Below are 17,227 nucleotides of genomic sequence, written 5' to 3'. Positions count from 1 at the left end.
ACGCCCTGCTAATTTTTTGTATTTTTAGTAGAGACGGGGTTTCACCGTGTTAGCTAGGATGGTCTTGATCTCCCAACCTTGTGATCTACATGCCTTGGCCTCCCAAATTGCTGGGATTACAGGCATGAGCCACTGCACTCAGCCTAACACTTTCTCTTTAACTGCTTATTTTTAGGACTTTAATTTTTCCAGCATAGGGAACTATCTTTGGGGACTTTTTCCCCATTAAGAGAATTGTAAGAATATTTTAAGTAGGTCACAACTCCTAGCGGAAAGAAGGGTATGTAATGAACAGCGCTCTGGGGAAGCTTTTTTAGAAATGTGCCTAATGTGGATGTTTAAGTGATGGAGCTTTATCTTTTGAAGTGGGAAAGAGGGAAGGGGAAGAAGGTAAGAGCAGGAACAAAGCCAGCAACTTGGAAAAGCTGTTCTCTTCCTCCCAGGCTCTGGTATTTTCAGATCGAATGGCCTAATATACAGTTCCTGGGTTCTCCTGAACCTTTGGTTTGCTACATAACCTTGAGATAAACATTTAGTGTCTTAGTGCCTCATTTTCATCATCCTTCACAGGAATGAAAATTCTTACTCTATTCCTTCTCCCAAGGCACGTTGGATGGGAGAATTCGATTGTATTATGCGCAACCTGTGCTCTTTTTCCTAAGGGCATCTGAATTTTCTGGTAGGACTTCTACAGACAGGAAACCAAGAAATGTCTCTGTGTGTGTGTGTGTGTGTGTGTGTGTGTGTGTGTGTGTGTGTGTGTTGTGTGTGTGTGTGTGTGTGTGTGTGTGTGTGTGTGTGTGTGTGTGTCTAAGAGAGGGAGAGAGAGAGGCTGGGCATGATGGCTCATGCCTATAATCCCAGCACTTAGGGAGGCTGAGGTGGGTGGACTGCTTGAGCCCAGGAGTTTGATACCAGCCTGGGCAACACGGTAAGAACCTGTTTCTACAAAAAATTTAAAAATTAGCTGTGGTGGCACACACCTATAGTTCCAGCTACTGGGGAAGCTGAGGTGAGAAGATTGCTTGAGCCCAGGAGTTCAAGGGTACAGTGAGCTGTTATTGTACCACTACATGCCAGCCTGGGCAACATAGCAAGACCTTGTTTCTCTTTTTAAAAAAATAGAGGGGGAGAGAGATAGAGAGATTGTATTTGGGTCAACTCAGAAGCAGTAATCTTTGGACTAAAAGTGCCAATTGCTTTAATTTACTATGCAGATAAAATAATTTTCATTCTTAGGGACAGGCATTTCTGTTTACTAAGCACATACCCTACGCCATGTGTTTTCGTATGCATCACCTCCATCCATCCTCTACAGCTCTGTGGCTTCGGCATTGCTACACCCATTGTGCATTTTTATGTGGGAAGTGGGGATTTGAAGTCATTTTGCTCTTCCAAAAAAACCCATGCTCTTGTCATGACCCCACATCAGACAGACTTGGGTTCAGATTCTGACTGTGGCACTCATTAGCTGTGTGACCTTGGGCACATCTTTTAACTTCTCTGAAGCTCAGCTACTGGTACTAAAACAGGGGTAATGACAGAAAATGAGGTTATTAAGAGAATTGGAGAGTACACCTCTAGGGCTTTTTGATTGTAAACAACAGAAATATACTCTAGGGCTAACTTTGGAGAAGGATGGAAGACATTTATTAGAAGGATATGAATTAGCTCATATAACTGAATGCAAAGCAAACAGCCAGGTCTTAGAAAGGATGAGAGCCAGGCCAGTTGAAGAGATCTCAAGAATAGGGAAGTAACTGCCTTCCTTCTTCAGGGGATTCTTGACTGCATGAAGCAGCTCCAGTTGTTTTCAGTTCTGTGGCTCTCTGCTTGACACTCAACTTCCAGGAAGACAGGTCAGATGGACGAGGCTGGGTCATGTGCTGCCTTCCTCATGGATGGAGAGCAAGGTGCCTCCATCCCCATGCCCACCAGGCCTGCATGCAGTGGGGGAAAGGTAGTTTCCACAATAGAAGCTAAGATGTAGGCACTGTTACCAAGCAAGGGGGTCTGAATGCTGGGCAGGCTAAAGCCACAGTTATCCACCGTGGAGCTGGGCAGTCAGACGTCCCAGCCCAGGACCTGGCACAAGGGAGTGGCTCGGTAAATGCTTGCTTTTGCTGGTGGTGTTTTCACATGACCACCTGTGAGGCAGCAGTTCCAGACCAGTAAATCACCATGTAACAGTACATCTAGAAATCCCATCTCAGCATTCTTCGTAGGCGTGTCATGTTGTGATACACACAGAAGATGGTATTTGAGCAGCGAATATCTGAGGTAAACTGACAAGGTGCTCCTGCAGGAGGAGACTGGCTGGGAGGCTCCGGCCACCCCAGCCCTATCTGGCAGCCCGGGGAGCTGAGGGAATCAATACGGCACTTATGGGTGATGCACCGGTGAAGAAGCCCAATTAGATGACAGAACTTCAGGCCCCCCGCCCACCACCATCGCCTTGGTCTCAGTACTGCCTGGCCCTCCCTTACCCCTCCAAAAGTTTGAAAGAGGGTCCCTCCCCATGAGGGCCGAGGCCTGAGGCCCAGTAGAGTCAGCAGTGGTACCTCTGCCTTTCCCCACCGATGACTGCCAACTGCCAGCTGTCCACTCACTCCTTAGGGCTTTCACTGTCAGGAAGTTAAGCTTTTCAGGAAACAAAAAGTAACTTCTCTTCTTATTTATTTAATTTTTTTGAGACAGAGCCTTGCTTTGTTGCCCAGGATCGAGTGCAGTGGCATAATCTCTGCTCACTGCAACCTCCATCTCCCAGGTTCAAGTGATTCTTCTGCCTCAGCCTCCTGAGAATCTGGGATTATAGGCTCCCGCCACCATACCCGGCTAATTTTTGTATTTTTAGTAGAGACGGGGTTTCGCCCTGTTGCCCAGGCTGGTCTTGAACTCCTGACCTCAGGTAATCCACCCACCTTGGCCTTTCAAAGTGCTAGGATTACAGGGGTGAGCCACCAGACCCTGCTCTAAGTTCTTCTTTTAAAATTTTTTATTATTTATTTATTTTATTATTATTATTATTTTTTTGAGATGGAGTCTCGCTCCGTTGCCCAGGCTGGAGTGCAGTGGCGCGATCTCAGCTCACTGCAAGCTCTGCCTCCCAGGTTCACGCCATTCTCCTGCCTCAGCCTCCCAAGTAGCTGGGACTACAGGCACCCGCCACCACACCCAGCTAATTTTTTTTTTTTGTATATTTAGTAGTATATTTACTATAATATAGTAATATTTTTACCATGTTAGCCAGGATGGTCTCGATCTCCTGACCTCGTGATCTGCCCGCCTCGGCCTCCCAAAGTGCTGGGATTACAGGCATGAGCCACTGCACCTGGCCTTTATTTATATATTTTTTTTAGATGGAGTCTCACTCTTGTTGCCCAGGCTGGAGTGCAATGGCACGATCTCGGCTCACTGCAAGTGATCTCGGCTCACCGCAAGTGATCTCGGCTCACCGCAACCTCCGCCTCCTGGGTTCAAGCCATTCTCCTGCCTCAGCCTCCCGAGTAGCTGGGATTACAGGCGTGCGCCACCATGCCTGGCTAGTTTTCTATTTTTTAGTAGAGACGGGGTTTCACCATATTGGTCAGGCTGGTCTCAAACTCCTGACCTCAGGTGATCCGCCTGCCTAGGCCACCCAAAGTATTGGGATTACAGGCGTGAGCCACTGTGCCCAGCCAACTTCTCTTCTCTTGATAAAGCTGGGAACATCTGGCCCAAGGGGCCTAGATGATTTTAGAGCATTTAGCTCTCTGCCTACTTGTCAATGATGGCATTGATGATGAAAATCAATGATTGTGCTGTGATACAGTCCCTGGAGGCCGAGCTGCAATTGCTGGTGCTCACATGGGGGTTTCCAAGCAGGGCCAAAAGCAGCACTGCAGGCCTGTGATCGCTGAGGCTGCCAGAGCACAGAGGAGACATTCAGTCTCAGAGATATGCAGGTTCTTCTCAGTCGCTTTTCTTTTCTTCCTGTTTGTTTTTTCTTTTGGTTGCCGGGGGAGGGGGGCTGCTATTTTACAATTGTGTTTATTTTTTCCCCATTACAAAAGTATGTTCCATACTCCATTCTCTTCCCAAATGAAAAAGCACAAATAAGCAAAAAGAATATAATTTCAAAACACCCAACTCCCCACCCATCCCTCTATTCACCTGGCTGTGAACATGTTAGTATTTATCCTTCTCAATTCTCCTTCTTTCTAACCCTCCAAGCCTCCACCTCCCGGCAGTGAGATGCTTTGCCTGAAAAACTCTGTCTCAAGGTGGAAGGAACTCTGCTCCTTTTCTGCCAGTGGGAGCTAAGATAAGAAAAAAGGAAGCTCACTTCTCAGAATACCTTTTTCATCTCCCCATGAAATCCTACCATTCTTTTGAGGAACCTCCCAAATACCCCCTCCTCCATAGAACGTTCCCTGCTCTCTTAGATGGAAGCCTTCTCAGTCTGAGACAGCACTTTCCACCTGACAAAGACGCTCTCTATCCAAGTCTCACTTTCCCTGCACTATTGCTAGCTCCTTAAGGTCAGACCCTATGTCTAATTGTCCTTTGCACAGCTCTCAGCAACCAGACAAGTGCCTTGCCCATCACAGACACCAAGGGATGAATGAAAGAAAAAGAATCAGATGCTTAAATCAAACAGAAGTTCACATGATCTCAAATGGGAGCGAAGAGAAGGATTTGGAGTCTGTCCTGTGCACAGGACAAAGGAAGGCTTGACATCTTTCCCTTCCCTACAAGAGGCTCCTCCCCTCAGGTGCGTCTTCTCTGAAATCTGAAAATGCTGATGTGCATGCTGGCAGTTTCAAGCTCATTAGTTCCATTCTGAGGCTTTATCAGGGCCTCTTCTACCACTATTCCACTTCCTAAATGGGAAGTATCATATGCTTTCTCCCTGCTTCCCTCCCTCCCCTCCCTTCCCTTCCCTCAGTCCTTTCCTTCTGTCGTTTTCTCTTTCACAATTGAAAACAGAGCTGTGTAAAATAAGTCATATTCAGATAGAACCCAATTGGGCTGAATTTGACCACATGGAATTTTGAAGCCAATGTTTTTATTTTATTTTTTATTTTTATTTTTAAAGACAGGGTCCCACTCTGTTACCCAGACTAGATTGCAGTGGCATCATCATAGCTCACTGCAGCCTCCACCACCTGGGCTCAGGCAATCCTCCTGCCTCAGCCTCCTGAGTATCTGGGACTACAGGCATGCACCACCAGGCCCAGCTAAGTTTTGTGTTTTTTATAGAAACAGGGTCTTTCTTTGTTGCCGAGGCTGGTCTCGAACTCCTGGCTTCAACTGATCCTCCTGCCTCAGCCTCCCAAAATTCTAGGATTACAGGCATGAGCCACTACGCCTAGCCAACTGTTTTTATCTTTAACAGCAACATGTCTGAGCAGTGGAGGAAGGTAGGACTAGAAAGACTTCTCCTCCTCACTGCAAAAGGAAACAATGACAAGGGCAAGTTTACTTGTTTTAGTTCTGCAGATGTATAGCATTTACTCCTGTCTAGTGCAGAGCACAGAGCTCTAAGGTCTGTGTTCAAAGAACCAAGTCCTACAGAACGTGTGTGTGTGTTTTTAAATATACATTTATATATATAATATATATTTTATAAATTTTTCTTAGATGTAGTGAATATGAGAATATAAGTCCAGAAAAACCCTGTTTATAAAATTTGCCGTGTTTCCCAGAGACTTTCAAGAATCCAGGCAGAATTGGCTTAGGGAAGGAGTCTTCCTGCGAGTTACAGAAGGACTCTAGAAATCTCTGTTCTGGTGATGATTGTGATGTGCAATTGTGGACTTTATTTTGCAGTGTCTTGGTAACTAGAGATTTCTTCTGCATATTCCCATCTTGGTTTTGTCTGTTTTCACTACATAGAATTTCTGGCTACTTGCTGAACATACACATGCCAATCAGTTAGGGGAAAAACCACCCAATTTTGTATTGTGAGAAGCTGATGCAGAAGTAGATTTGTAACTTTGTCAAGTTGTATTTTAATTTCCCTTTTTTGTAGAGACAGCCTCTCGCTGTGTCGCCCAGGCTGGAGTATAGCGGTGCTCAGCCTCAAACTCCTCAGCTCAAGTGATCCTCCCACCTAGGCCTCCCAAAGTGCTGGGACTATGGGTGGAGCCACCACACCCAATCTTAATTTCCTTCTTCCTGGCAGAGTGAAAACATGCAAATCAGTCCGGAATTAGTTAAAAAGTAAAAGATCGGCCGGGCGCAGTGGCTCACACTTGTAATCCCAGCACTTTGGGAGGCCGAGGCGGGCGGATCACGAGGTCAGGAGATCGAGACCACGGTGAAACCCCGTCTCTACTAAAAATACAAAAAAAAAATTAGCTGGGCGTGGTGGCAGGCGCCTGTAGTCCCAGCTACTCAGAGAGGCTGAGGCAGGAGAATGGCGTGAACCCGGGAGGCGGAGCTTGCAGTGAGCCGAGATTGCGCCACTGCACTCCAGCCCGGGCAACGGAGCGAGACTCCGTCTCAAAAAATAAATAAATAAATAAAATAAAAGATATATAATTTTCTTAAACCTCACTATGAGATATTAGCCTAGAAATAAACCCCAGAACCTAGAATGATGTCTTCGAGCTCTGGGACATCCCAATCCATGGATCTTCTTAGCTTTTCTCCAGAACACTGAGTTGGTTCCAAACCAGTCCCTTAGTGTAGAAGAGGGGCAAGAACATGGAGGCTTTCATGTCTTCAGTAGGTCCACAGGACTATGAATGCAGCCCAGGAGTCAATTTGTTCTAAACCACTCTGTTCTTCCTTCTTGACTCTCTTATCCGATGGATAGGATGGGATGGGCTTTTGAGCCAGTCCAGGCATCCTGGGAGCCGTTAGGCTACACATGGCTTGGGAGTTCCCTGGAGATTGCTTAAAGCTGAATGCCCTTGGGGTTCATGATAAACTGAACTGGTGGCAGTCACGGGTGTGCTATTTGGAATGCTTGGAAGGGATGGACTGAGCTCCTATTGCACCATGCTTTTTTTTTTCTGAGGTGGATTTTCGCTCTTTTTACCCAGGCTGGAGTGCAATGGCATGATCTCTGCTCACTGCAATCTCCACCTCCTGGGTTCAAGCGATTCTCCTGCCTCAGCCTCCTGAGTAGCTGGGATTACAGGCGGGCTGCCACCATGCCAGGCTAATTTTGTATTTTTAGTAGAGATGGGGTTTCACCATGTTGGCCAGGCTGGTCTCGAACTCCTGACCTAAAGCGATCTACCTGCTTCAGCCTCCCGAAGTGCTGAGATTATAGGCGGGAACCACCATACCCAGCCCATCATGCATTTTTTGTTGTTGTTTGAGATGGAGTCTCCCTCTGTCGCCCAGGCTGGAGTGCAATGGCGCGATCTCAACTCACTGCAAGCTCCGCCTCCCAGGTTCACGCCATTCTCCTGCCTTAGCCTCCCGAGTAGCTGGGACTACAGGCACCCGCCACCACGCCTGGCTAATTTTGTGTTAGCCAGGATGGTCTCGATCACCGGACCTCATGATCTACCCGCCTCGGCCTCCCAACGTGCTGGGACTACAGGCGTGAGCCACAGCACCCGGCCCATCAAGCATTTTTTACTTTGCTAGCCAGTGGCAGATAGCTGATCAAAACTGGTTGAAGTCAAAAACAAAAACAAAACTGAGCATAGTGGCTCAGGCCTGGAATCCTAGCACTTTGGGAAGCTGAAGTGGGAGGATCACTTGAGCCCTGGAGTGCAAGGCTGCAGTGAACTATGATTGTGCCACTGCACTCCAGCCTGGGCAACAGAGCAAGACCCTGACTCTAAAAAAGAAAAAAAAATCATGTTTTAAATAATATATAATGGCATAGGAAAATTCCTAGTCTATTAAGTAGAAAAGTAGATTACAAAGCAGTTTGATCAAATTTTGTTAAAAAGATAATACAGAAAAAGAAGATATATGACACATGTACACAGAAAAATACAAGAAAACACATACATCAAAATGGTAACAACGATATGCTGGTGAAGGTAATGGGTATTTTTATTTTTTGTACTTTTCTCTATTTAAAAAATTCTTTTACAATGAACATGTATTACTTTTGAAATCAGAAAATTGGCCGGGCATGGTGGCTCACGCCTGTAATCCTAGCACTTTGGGAGGCTGAGGAGGGCAGATCACCTGAGGTCAGGAGTTTAAGACCAGCCTGGTCAACATGGTGAAACCCTGTGTTTACTAAAATACAAAAATTAGCCGGGCATGATGGCGGGTGCCTGTAATCTCAGCTACTCGGGTGGCTGAGATGAGAGAATCGCTTGAACCCAGAAGATGATGGTTGCGGTGAGCCGAGATTGCACCACTGCACTCCAGCCTGGGTGGCTGAGAGAGACTCCATCTTAAAATAAAAAAAGAAATCAGAAATTTTTTTTTTTTTTTTTTTTTTTGTGTGTGACAGAGTTTCGCCCTTGTTGCCCAGGCTGGAGTGCAATGGCACTATTACAGCTCACCACAACCTCCACTTCCCAGGTTCAAGCGATTCTCCTGCATCAGCCTCCCCAGTAGCTGGGATTATAGGCATACGCCACCATGCGTGGCTAATTTTGTATTTTTAGTAGAGACGGGGTTTCTCCATGTTGGTCAGGCTGGTCTCGAACTCCTGACCTCAGGTGATCCGCCCTTCTCGACCTCCCAAACTGCTGGGATTAGAGGAATGAGCCACTGTCACCAGCCCAGAAAATATTTTTTATATTAAAAATAAGACAGCATATTCCACAAATCTTCTACCGGCTCCATTGTGGACTGAATTAGATGATTCTCCCTATTGTTTGCTATGTGTCCAGTTATTTCTGGGCACTCTCCACCTCCCCAGGACACTGCCCATCTCCCCAACCCAGGGCCATTTCTCAACCTACTGCTCCTTCTCCTACTAGCGGGGCGGGCTTCCCAACATGAGCACCTACATTTCGCCATGGATGGGATCCACTTGCACTCTCTGAGGTGCTCAGGCAGATTCCTTCCTTACGGAAGGGGGTCTGATATTTAATCACCCCATGCGCTAAGTACACACTTCATGTGCGGATCCATCAGGATAACCCCACACAAGCTGCCAGTTCTTTGCTTGTAGTGGGTGCCCAATATATGTCTGAATGTATAAAGAAAGCACTCAGGCAGAGACATTTTAGAGCTCTCTGGGGATGAGGAAAGAGAGAGCTATGGGAGTGAGAATTAACTTGATTGACTATGGCTGGACCTGGCAAAGAACAACTCAGAAAACTCAGAAGTATTGGCCTCACAATTACCTTGTTCAGGCTGCTTAATCAATATGAAAAGTTTGCTGCTCCCGCACAATTTTGCTAGGCTCTCCAACCCTGTGAGGATGTCAACAGTTGAAAAAGAAGAAATAACGAGCCAGCCTGTATTTGCAGGGGAGTGTTAACACTGCCGGCAGAGCAGGAGAGTTTGCTAAACAGCCAGTTGAGAACTTTCCCAAACTGGTCGGCAGCACTGCACACAGAAGTCCCTTCTTCGTTGACATGGGGCTAATTCTAGCCACCAGCACTCCAGCGGTACGGGGCAGTTTTGTGGCCTTTTGTTATTGAATTTGCCAGATGTGTCCAAGACACAGTCTCATGGACAGAATATAAACAACAAACCAGTATAAAGAAGTCCACAGTGATTCTCACCCTTCATAGAAGACTTTGTTTTCTGGCCCCCTGTAAGCACTCGTACCACACTCCCTAAACCCCCCTGGCTTAGGTTTTGCTATTTTGTATTTGTTTCCTCCTTCTCTGGTTGTTACATGTAAAAAGTTGTGTTCACGCAGGGGGCAGGAATTGCAGTGGAAAGAATGCAGTGTGGAAAGCCAGGCTCAGTTACTTACCAGCCTTGCTACCTTAGCCAAACGGTCATGCTCTCTGAGCTGTAGTTTCCTTCCTCGTTTGCGAATAGACTTCTACCAACTCTCCTCACATGACTGTTTTGAGACTGAAATGATATTATAGGTATAGAAATAAATGTAAACATAATATAAATGTATGAGGCCTGGCGTGGTGGCTCACTCCTGTAATCCCAGCACTCCCGCCAAGAAGGGCAGATCACCTGAGGTCAGGAGTTCGAGACCAGCCTGGCCAAAATAGTGAAACCCCATCTCTACTAAAAATACAAAAATTAGCCAGGCGTGGTGGCATGAGCCTGTAATCTCAGCTACTTGGGAGGCTGAGGCATGAGAATCGCTTGAAATCAGGAGGAAGAGGTTGCAGTGAGCTGAGATTGTGCCACTGTACCCCAGCCTGGGTGAGAGTGTGACCGTGTCTCAAAAAAATAAATAAATAAAAATAAATAAGTAAATGTATGAGACTATCTTTCGTGTGGCGTGCAGTAGATTCTAAGAAACTCAAGACAGTGTTGCGTTAGGAGCTATGGCGGGGCACTAGATGTCAGACGCCTGTGTGCACTCAGCAGATCAGTTTCACTAAGCTCCTGTGTTTTCCTCAGGAAGGAAAACGGTACTAATGGGAATAATAATGGGACATCACAGAGTTGATACGAGAGTCAAATTGAAAATGCAGGCAAAGCACTTCCCAACAGTACCTAGCACATAGTGAGCACTTGATAAATGTAAGTTGTGGTTGTTTGCTGCTATGGCCAGCAGGCAGACGGGAAATATGTCAATAAGAAATGCATATTGGCCGGGTGTGGTGGCTCATACCTATAATCTCAGCATTTTGGGAGGCTGAGGTGGGCAGCTAGGTCGGGAGTTTGAGACCAGACCTAGCTATATAGACACCCAAGAAACTGGGAGGAATGACCAGGAAACTGTTACCCCAAGCCCTGCAGTTGATTGCATTTTTTTTTTTTTAATTGAGACAGCATCTCACTCTGCTGCCTAGGCTGAGTGCAGTGGCGTGATCATGGTTCACTGCAATGATTATCCTGAGGCTGAGATTACAGGCGTGCTCCACCAGCCTGGCTAATTTTTTACATTATTTGTAGAGATGGGGTTTGCCACATTGCCCAGGCTAGTCTTGAGCTCCTGGGCTCAATTTGCCTGCTCAGCCTCAAAGTGCTGGGATTACAGGTGTGAGCCACCATGCCTGGTCCCATTGCCTTTTCTCATTGGCCGAGTTCAACAGAGGAGATATGATTGCCACAGTTTTCAAAAAGAAAGAGGCCAGGTGTGGTGGCTCACACCTGTAATCCCAGCACTTTGAGGGGCCGAGGCGGGCAGATCACCTGAGGTCAGGAGTTCCAGACCAGCCTGGCCAACATGGTGAAACCCTGTCTCTACAAAAAAATACAAAAATTAGCCGGGTGTGGGTGTTGCACACTTGTAGTCCCAGCTACTCAGGAGGATGAGGTAGGTGGATCATTTGAGCCTGGGGGGCCAAGGCTGCAGTGAGCAGAGATCGCACCATGCATTCCAGCCTTGGTAACAGAGCAAGACCTTACTGTCTCAAAAAGAGAAGAAGAAGGAAAGAAAGAAAGAAAGAAAGAAAGAAAGAAAGAAAGAAAGAAAGAAAGAAAGAAAGAAAGAAAGAAAGAAAGAAAGAAAGAGAGAAGGAAGGAAGGAGAAAGAAAGAAAAGAAAAGAAAAAAAAGAAATGAAAAGAAAGAAAAGGCTGGGTGCGATGGCTCACGTCTGTAATCCCAGCACTTTCAGAGGCTAAGGTAGGAGTATTGCTTGAGGCCAGGAGTTTGAGACCAGCCTGGGCAACATAGTAAGACCCTGTCTCTACAAAAATTTTTAATAAGTAGCTGGGCATGGTGACGTACACCTATAGTCCCAGCTGCTCAGAAGGCTGAGGTAGGAGGATCACTTGAGGCCAGGAGTTTGAGGCTGCAGTGAGCTATAATCACGCCACTGCATTCCAGTCTGGGTGACAGAGTGAGACCCTGTCTCTTAAAAGAAAAAAGAAAGGGAAGACAGAAATCAGATTAAAGAAGAGAGAAGAAGTGAGCCTGTTGGCTTATACCTTGATGAAAGGTGGAAGTGGAAGGGCAAGAGCTTCTGCTGAGTAGTGAGGATCTTGGCAAGGACAACAGTATCTTTTTCGTGTTCTGTTAGGCCATGTCTCTCTAGCGCCCAGCTCAGAGTGCACGTGTGTTACGTTTGAGGGAATCTAGTGAGGAGTCTTCCTGCATTAGGCACATCTGCAGGTGTCTGTTGAATTGTTTATCTGCTGAAGGATTCAGTCTGGTTAACTCTGGCAGGAGATTCGGTCTGGTTAACTCTGGCAGGAGAGGGACGGACAGCACAGCCATGTGGTTAACTAGTGGCTTTTATTGACTTTTCCTATGTAAAGGCGAAATGAAACCTTAGTGGGTCCCAGGCTTCTCTTCTCTCCTGCCCATGCTAATTTTTTTTCTTTTTTTTTTTTTGAGACAGGGCCTTGTTCTGTGGCCCTGGCTGGAGTGGCCCTGGCTGGAGTGGCATGATCTCGGCTCACTGCAGCCTTGACCTCCCGGGCCCAGGCCATCCCCCAACCTCAGCCTCCTGAGTAGCTGGGACTACAGGCCCACACCACCACACCCGACTAATTTTTAAGTTTTGTGTAGACACAAGCTCTCTCTGTGTTGCCCAGTCTGGTCTTGAACTGCTGGGCTCAAGCGATCCTCCTGCCTTAGCCTCCCAAAGTGCTGGGATTACAGGCACCCCACTGCACCCAGCCCCCTGTCTCTTTTCTGTTGCCAGTTGAAGTCTGGAGGTAGCATGGGTCCCGGGAGGCCAGTGCCAGTGTTGGAAGCCAAGAGAGGAGGAGCAGCTTGGTCAGGGGGAAGATGCAGAGTGCTCACTCCTGGCACCTGCAGCCCCCAGGGGAATGGCAACTACCCTTTAGCGTGGACTGTCCCCAGCCCACAGAAAGTCAGCTTACAAAGGTTCTAGCCAAATTCCTCCCTCCTCCACTAACAAAGCTCCTTGTTGTGGCTGAGGATTGTCAGGCTGTGATGGGACAGGGACAGGGGTGGGAGAGCAGCACCTGGCGCTGATGAGCACAGCAGCGATGGCAGCATCAGAGACGCTTAGAGACTGTTGGCCGTGCCATGCTCTGTCCTGAGTGCCCATGTGTCTTAACGCGTTCAGTCCTCACCACAGCGGACAGACGGGGTGCTGTTATGACCCCTGCTTTTCACACTAGGAAGTGGGGCACAGAGGGTTAAAAAAAAGTGGTGGCATCAGGATTTAGATGAAGGCATTGGGTTTTGGACTTGTGCTGTCACAGACCAATTGAGGGCAACTGACTTGGGCATATTCCACAGGGTTACCTCCGTCCTGGGGGGTCACCCCTTCCTGTCTTCAGACCCTTCCTCCATGTTTCCCTCTCTTCACTCTTGAGTTATCTCTCTGAAATGCCAGGAGAGGTGCATTGAGGTTAGTTGGCGTATTCCTTGAAATATTCCTGGCCTGTTTCTCAGGGGCAGAGTCAGGAGGTAATTCTGAAACACTGGGAGGAGAGCATGGGCACAGGAGGCTTCCCAGAGGGGCACTTAGGACACTGTGTGTTCAGGGACCTGGGGGCTGTGCCTTGGGATCTAGAGAGTGCTGAGGGCAGCGCTGCTCCTGGAAAAGGTGAGGAAGCCCTTCCCTTCCTTCTGATTCCCAAGTTGTGGAACCCAAGCAGATCCATTGTTGCCCCAGCTAAACTCCTTTATGATGATTCTTTTAAGGGAATGAGCTGGGCCGGGGGTGGAGGAAGGCAAGGGGAGGGAGAGCATTAGGACAAATACCTAATGCATGTGGGGCTTCAAACCTAGATGACAGGTTGACAGGTGCAGCAAACCACCATGGCACATGTATACCTATGTAACAAACCTGCACGTTCTGCACGTGTATCCTGGAACTTAAAGTAAAATAAAAAAAAAAAAAAGCCATCTGGGAATCCTAATCACTGTATAGAATTGGCACATGAACTTGTGGAACAGAACCTTTTACCCAGTTTGGCCATGACTAGTCAGAGTCATCCATTTCCCTGTGAAAAAGGAAAAAGGAAATATTTTAACTAGTGACATGGGCTTGGGTCAGTTTCTTTCCAAAACAGATAGGCTTTCTCAAAACCGCCCTTGCAGGGGTAGGAAAAACAAACTTTCTGCTTTTGGTATTCTGAGTACCTTTAGACAGTGGGGCCTGTGGACAATTACATAAGAAAGTCATAACAGTGATCGCTTCGCCTTACCGTGGCAGGCTGTGCACACATCATTTCTAGTCTTCACGTAGGGTCCTTTCACCCCGTTTTACAGCAGGGAAGCTGTTCCAGTGAGGTAAAGGGCCATAAACCCAAGAATTTGCATAGCTAATGATTCCAAATCCCATGAGATAAATGTTCAGGGAGCAAAAGGAAGAGGAATGGGGCAGAAAAAGACAGTATGAGGCAGGGAAAAAATTCGCAGGTGGCAGCTTGAATCGGCCCTCCGGGTGTAGTGAGCACCGTGCTAGGCCCTAGTGGAGGGTGGGGACACAAACAAGCCCCTGGGCCTCAACCACCCTCAGGGAGCCAGGGAGCAGGGGGGATTCCTACTTTAGGAATCCTTTACACACTGACGTTTTTCAGCACATTTATTGAGCACCTGTTGTATGTAAGTGCCATGTGGTAAGACAGCCTGTGTCTGCAAGAGGTTGATATTTCTAAGAGGTTAGATGCATTGTCAGCCATGCAAGTGCAGTAACCTGGATTTAACTGGCCAGGAAGCCCTGGACATAGAGTGCTAAGCAAATTTATGCTAACTAGTAAAATATTCTTCTTGACTTGGTTTTGTTTATTTCTTGTACATAAGATTGAGAATTTCTAGAATTTACATACCCCCTGTGGCTGCTGTTTGTGGAATGTTTGTGTTTTGCAAACAGGATCATTTTGCAACTCCTTCCTGAGGACCAGCCCTGCACTTGGGCTGCAGGAAAGGCTGGGACCATTTCCCTTGCCTGCAGGCAGCCCTTGGGATCTGGTGCTCTCAATGTGCTTGTCCTTGCCCAGCTACTCATCGAGAGATATAGGTGCCCCAAGTGGACTGGGCAACCCTTCTCAGAGGAGGGTTTTGCAGTCTGTGCCCTTTCCTAGGTGCTCTAGCAACGGCGGATGGGAGTAGTCCTGGGCATGGAGGCGCCTCATCCATGCTTTGGGCATTAGATTGTCCATGCTGCTTCTGGGGCTCCTTTCTAACCCTAGGACCACGGTGCTGTGTCTGCCACGGCCTCGGAGCTGGTTGGAGCCTTGTAATAATGTCATCAGCCAGCACGGTAACAAGCCCCCCATTCCTCCACCTCCCTGAAGTATTTCTTTGTCATGTGCTGTATTTGGAAGCTGATGTGTTGTGGGAAAAGGCCTAATAGGACTTCTTACTACTGGATATGATGAGTGAGATACCGTTTTGCTTGGGTTTTAACCTTTTATTTTCTAAGACATTTGGTTCCGTTTGATCAGGTCCATTCAAATAGAAATTACTTATATCTTCTAGAAATGAGTTAAACACCTGATCTCTGCTTCCTGCTGTATTAATATAGCTGACTGGCTAACACGAAGGACACTTTTACATGCTGCTAATGACAAGTTCCCTCTGTGCATGACCACCAGCCCAGGGGAAGGGTTCATGGCTTAAAGGTGTCTCTTACCCTTCAGGCAAAATTGATGTATGGAAACGTGGATTTATCTTCAAAATAAACCAGTGTGTATCTGTACTTCTTGACTTGAAATTAAATTCTTCACCGTAAAGGAATTCTGCAACAGAATTCCTTCTGTAGGAATTTAAAAATTTACCTTGCTATAGACAATATTTCAGGCACTCTGATATCCCACCATTGGTGGGAATGACTGCCTGTCACTTTCACCTGCCTGCCACTCTTTGTCCCCTACAGCACATACACACATGTAGGCTCAGAGGCACAGGTGCTCCTGGCTCTGCCTGCAGCCTCCCAGGCCTGTCATCTGGGCCTGCTGGTGCGGCACATGGATCTAGGTGCTGTCACGGGCTGTCAGTTGTGGCATGTCCTGGCAGGGCCTGGCTGGCCCGGCCTCTGCTCATGCAGTATTCATCTGCACGCCAGGAGCCGTGTGGACCATCTCTGCTGCGCTGCCCCACTCAGCTCCGTGCGCAGTTGCTTTCCTTTAATGCTTGTCTCCAGGCCGTTTTTGTAAGCTTTTATGAGGTCCAAATGCTTAGGCACAGGCAGTAGGCAGGAAAATCCAGCAGGGCATATAGATCATTCCTAGTAGTAAAAGAGGTCAAGGGGTTTGGCTAAAAACCTCACTTATATTGGGATATGGGAAAAGTGGGAGGGAACTGATTTCTCAGGAGTCTGCTTCATAATATGTGTTATGGCATGATCGCCTTCAATCCTCATGACAGTCTTACAAAGTTACTCATATGAGGCCCACTTGAAAGATGAGGCATGGTGAGGTTAGATGACTTGCCTGAGATCTCTCACCTGGCAAATGGTGGAGCTAAATCAGAGTAAGACACTCAAACTGCATTGTGGCTAAGAGCTTGGACTCTGGAACCAGACTGTGCTGTACTATACCAGTTACTAGAGTGTGTGACCTGGAGTGTGTTCCTTATCCTCCCGAGACTCAGTTTCCTCATCAGTGCAATGAAGGGCGTAACAGTCCTACTCACCTCGTATGGTCGTAAGCATTTAGAATCCTCCCAGGCATGTGGTAAGCATGCAGTGAGCACCCCACACATCAGCTGGTACTGTCACTGACTGGTGCTCATGAAACTTGGAATGGAATTCTGAGGCTTGGGGCTTCCTCTCATCCAGAGACAGTCCTCAGGGGACCATGCTGGGTCCAGACTATCCAGTGAGTCAGCACAGGTTTCTTTGCAGTGTTTGGATGGGTGAGAATGAACAGTACCCTCCAGGGGGGAGTTCTTTCCTGTCTTGCTTGTCCCCTCCTCATCCCACTTGCTCCGTCTCTCTAACTGCCTTTCTCATCAACATGAAAGCATCTGCAAAAGCCTGCTGTCTAGCTCACTCCTGATCCCCTGGGGCTTTGCATTTTTTTTTTGTTAGCAATTCTTTAAACCTGCTGAAATAACTTATTTATTAAAGTTGTATCCGTTGGTCCCTTCCTCCACGTGTTGTGTTGTCCTGGGTTTTAGGGCAGGGGCGGCTTCATGGAAGTGTACTATGACCTTGTCTCTGCTCCTGACAAACCTGCCTCAGGAGAGCCAGGGGTAATATACACAAGTTATGGGGAAGAAAAGGGATGAAATACCCAGGTGGCATAGACAGTGCGATTGGGGACGACAAGCGTGCTATTACTTCTTGAAAATCTATT

General features: G+C 47.3%; 1 protein-coding gene across 10 annotated transcripts in view; it reads left to right on the top strand.

Moving 5' to 3' along the window:
* The window catches only part of MICAL3 (microtubule associated monooxygenase, calponin and LIM domain containing 3), a 225,285-nt gene that overhangs the window by 10,030 nt on the left and 198,028 nt on the right, over window positions 1-17,227 (top strand). Inside the window, exon 1 of one of the 10 annotated variants that reach the window (XM_032753934.2) lies at window positions 4,413-4,753. The exons of the other annotated variants lie outside the window; for them this stretch is intronic. The gene's annotated coding sequence lies outside the window, so the exon portion shown is untranslated. Of the gene's footprint in view, window positions 1-4,412; window positions 4,754-17,227 lie in introns of those variants that run through there. 10 annotated transcript variants of the gene reach the window in all.

The sequence above is a fragment of the Hylobates moloch genome, unplaced genomic scaffold, assembly GCF_009828535.3.
Source record: "Hylobates moloch isolate HMO894 unplaced genomic scaffold, HMol_V3 SCAFFOLD_19, whole genome shotgun sequence".
Classification (NCBI taxonomy): domain Eukaryota; kingdom Metazoa; phylum Chordata; class Mammalia; order Primates; family Hylobatidae; genus Hylobates; species Hylobates moloch.
This window is presented reverse-complemented; position numbering and strand designations above follow the sequence as displayed.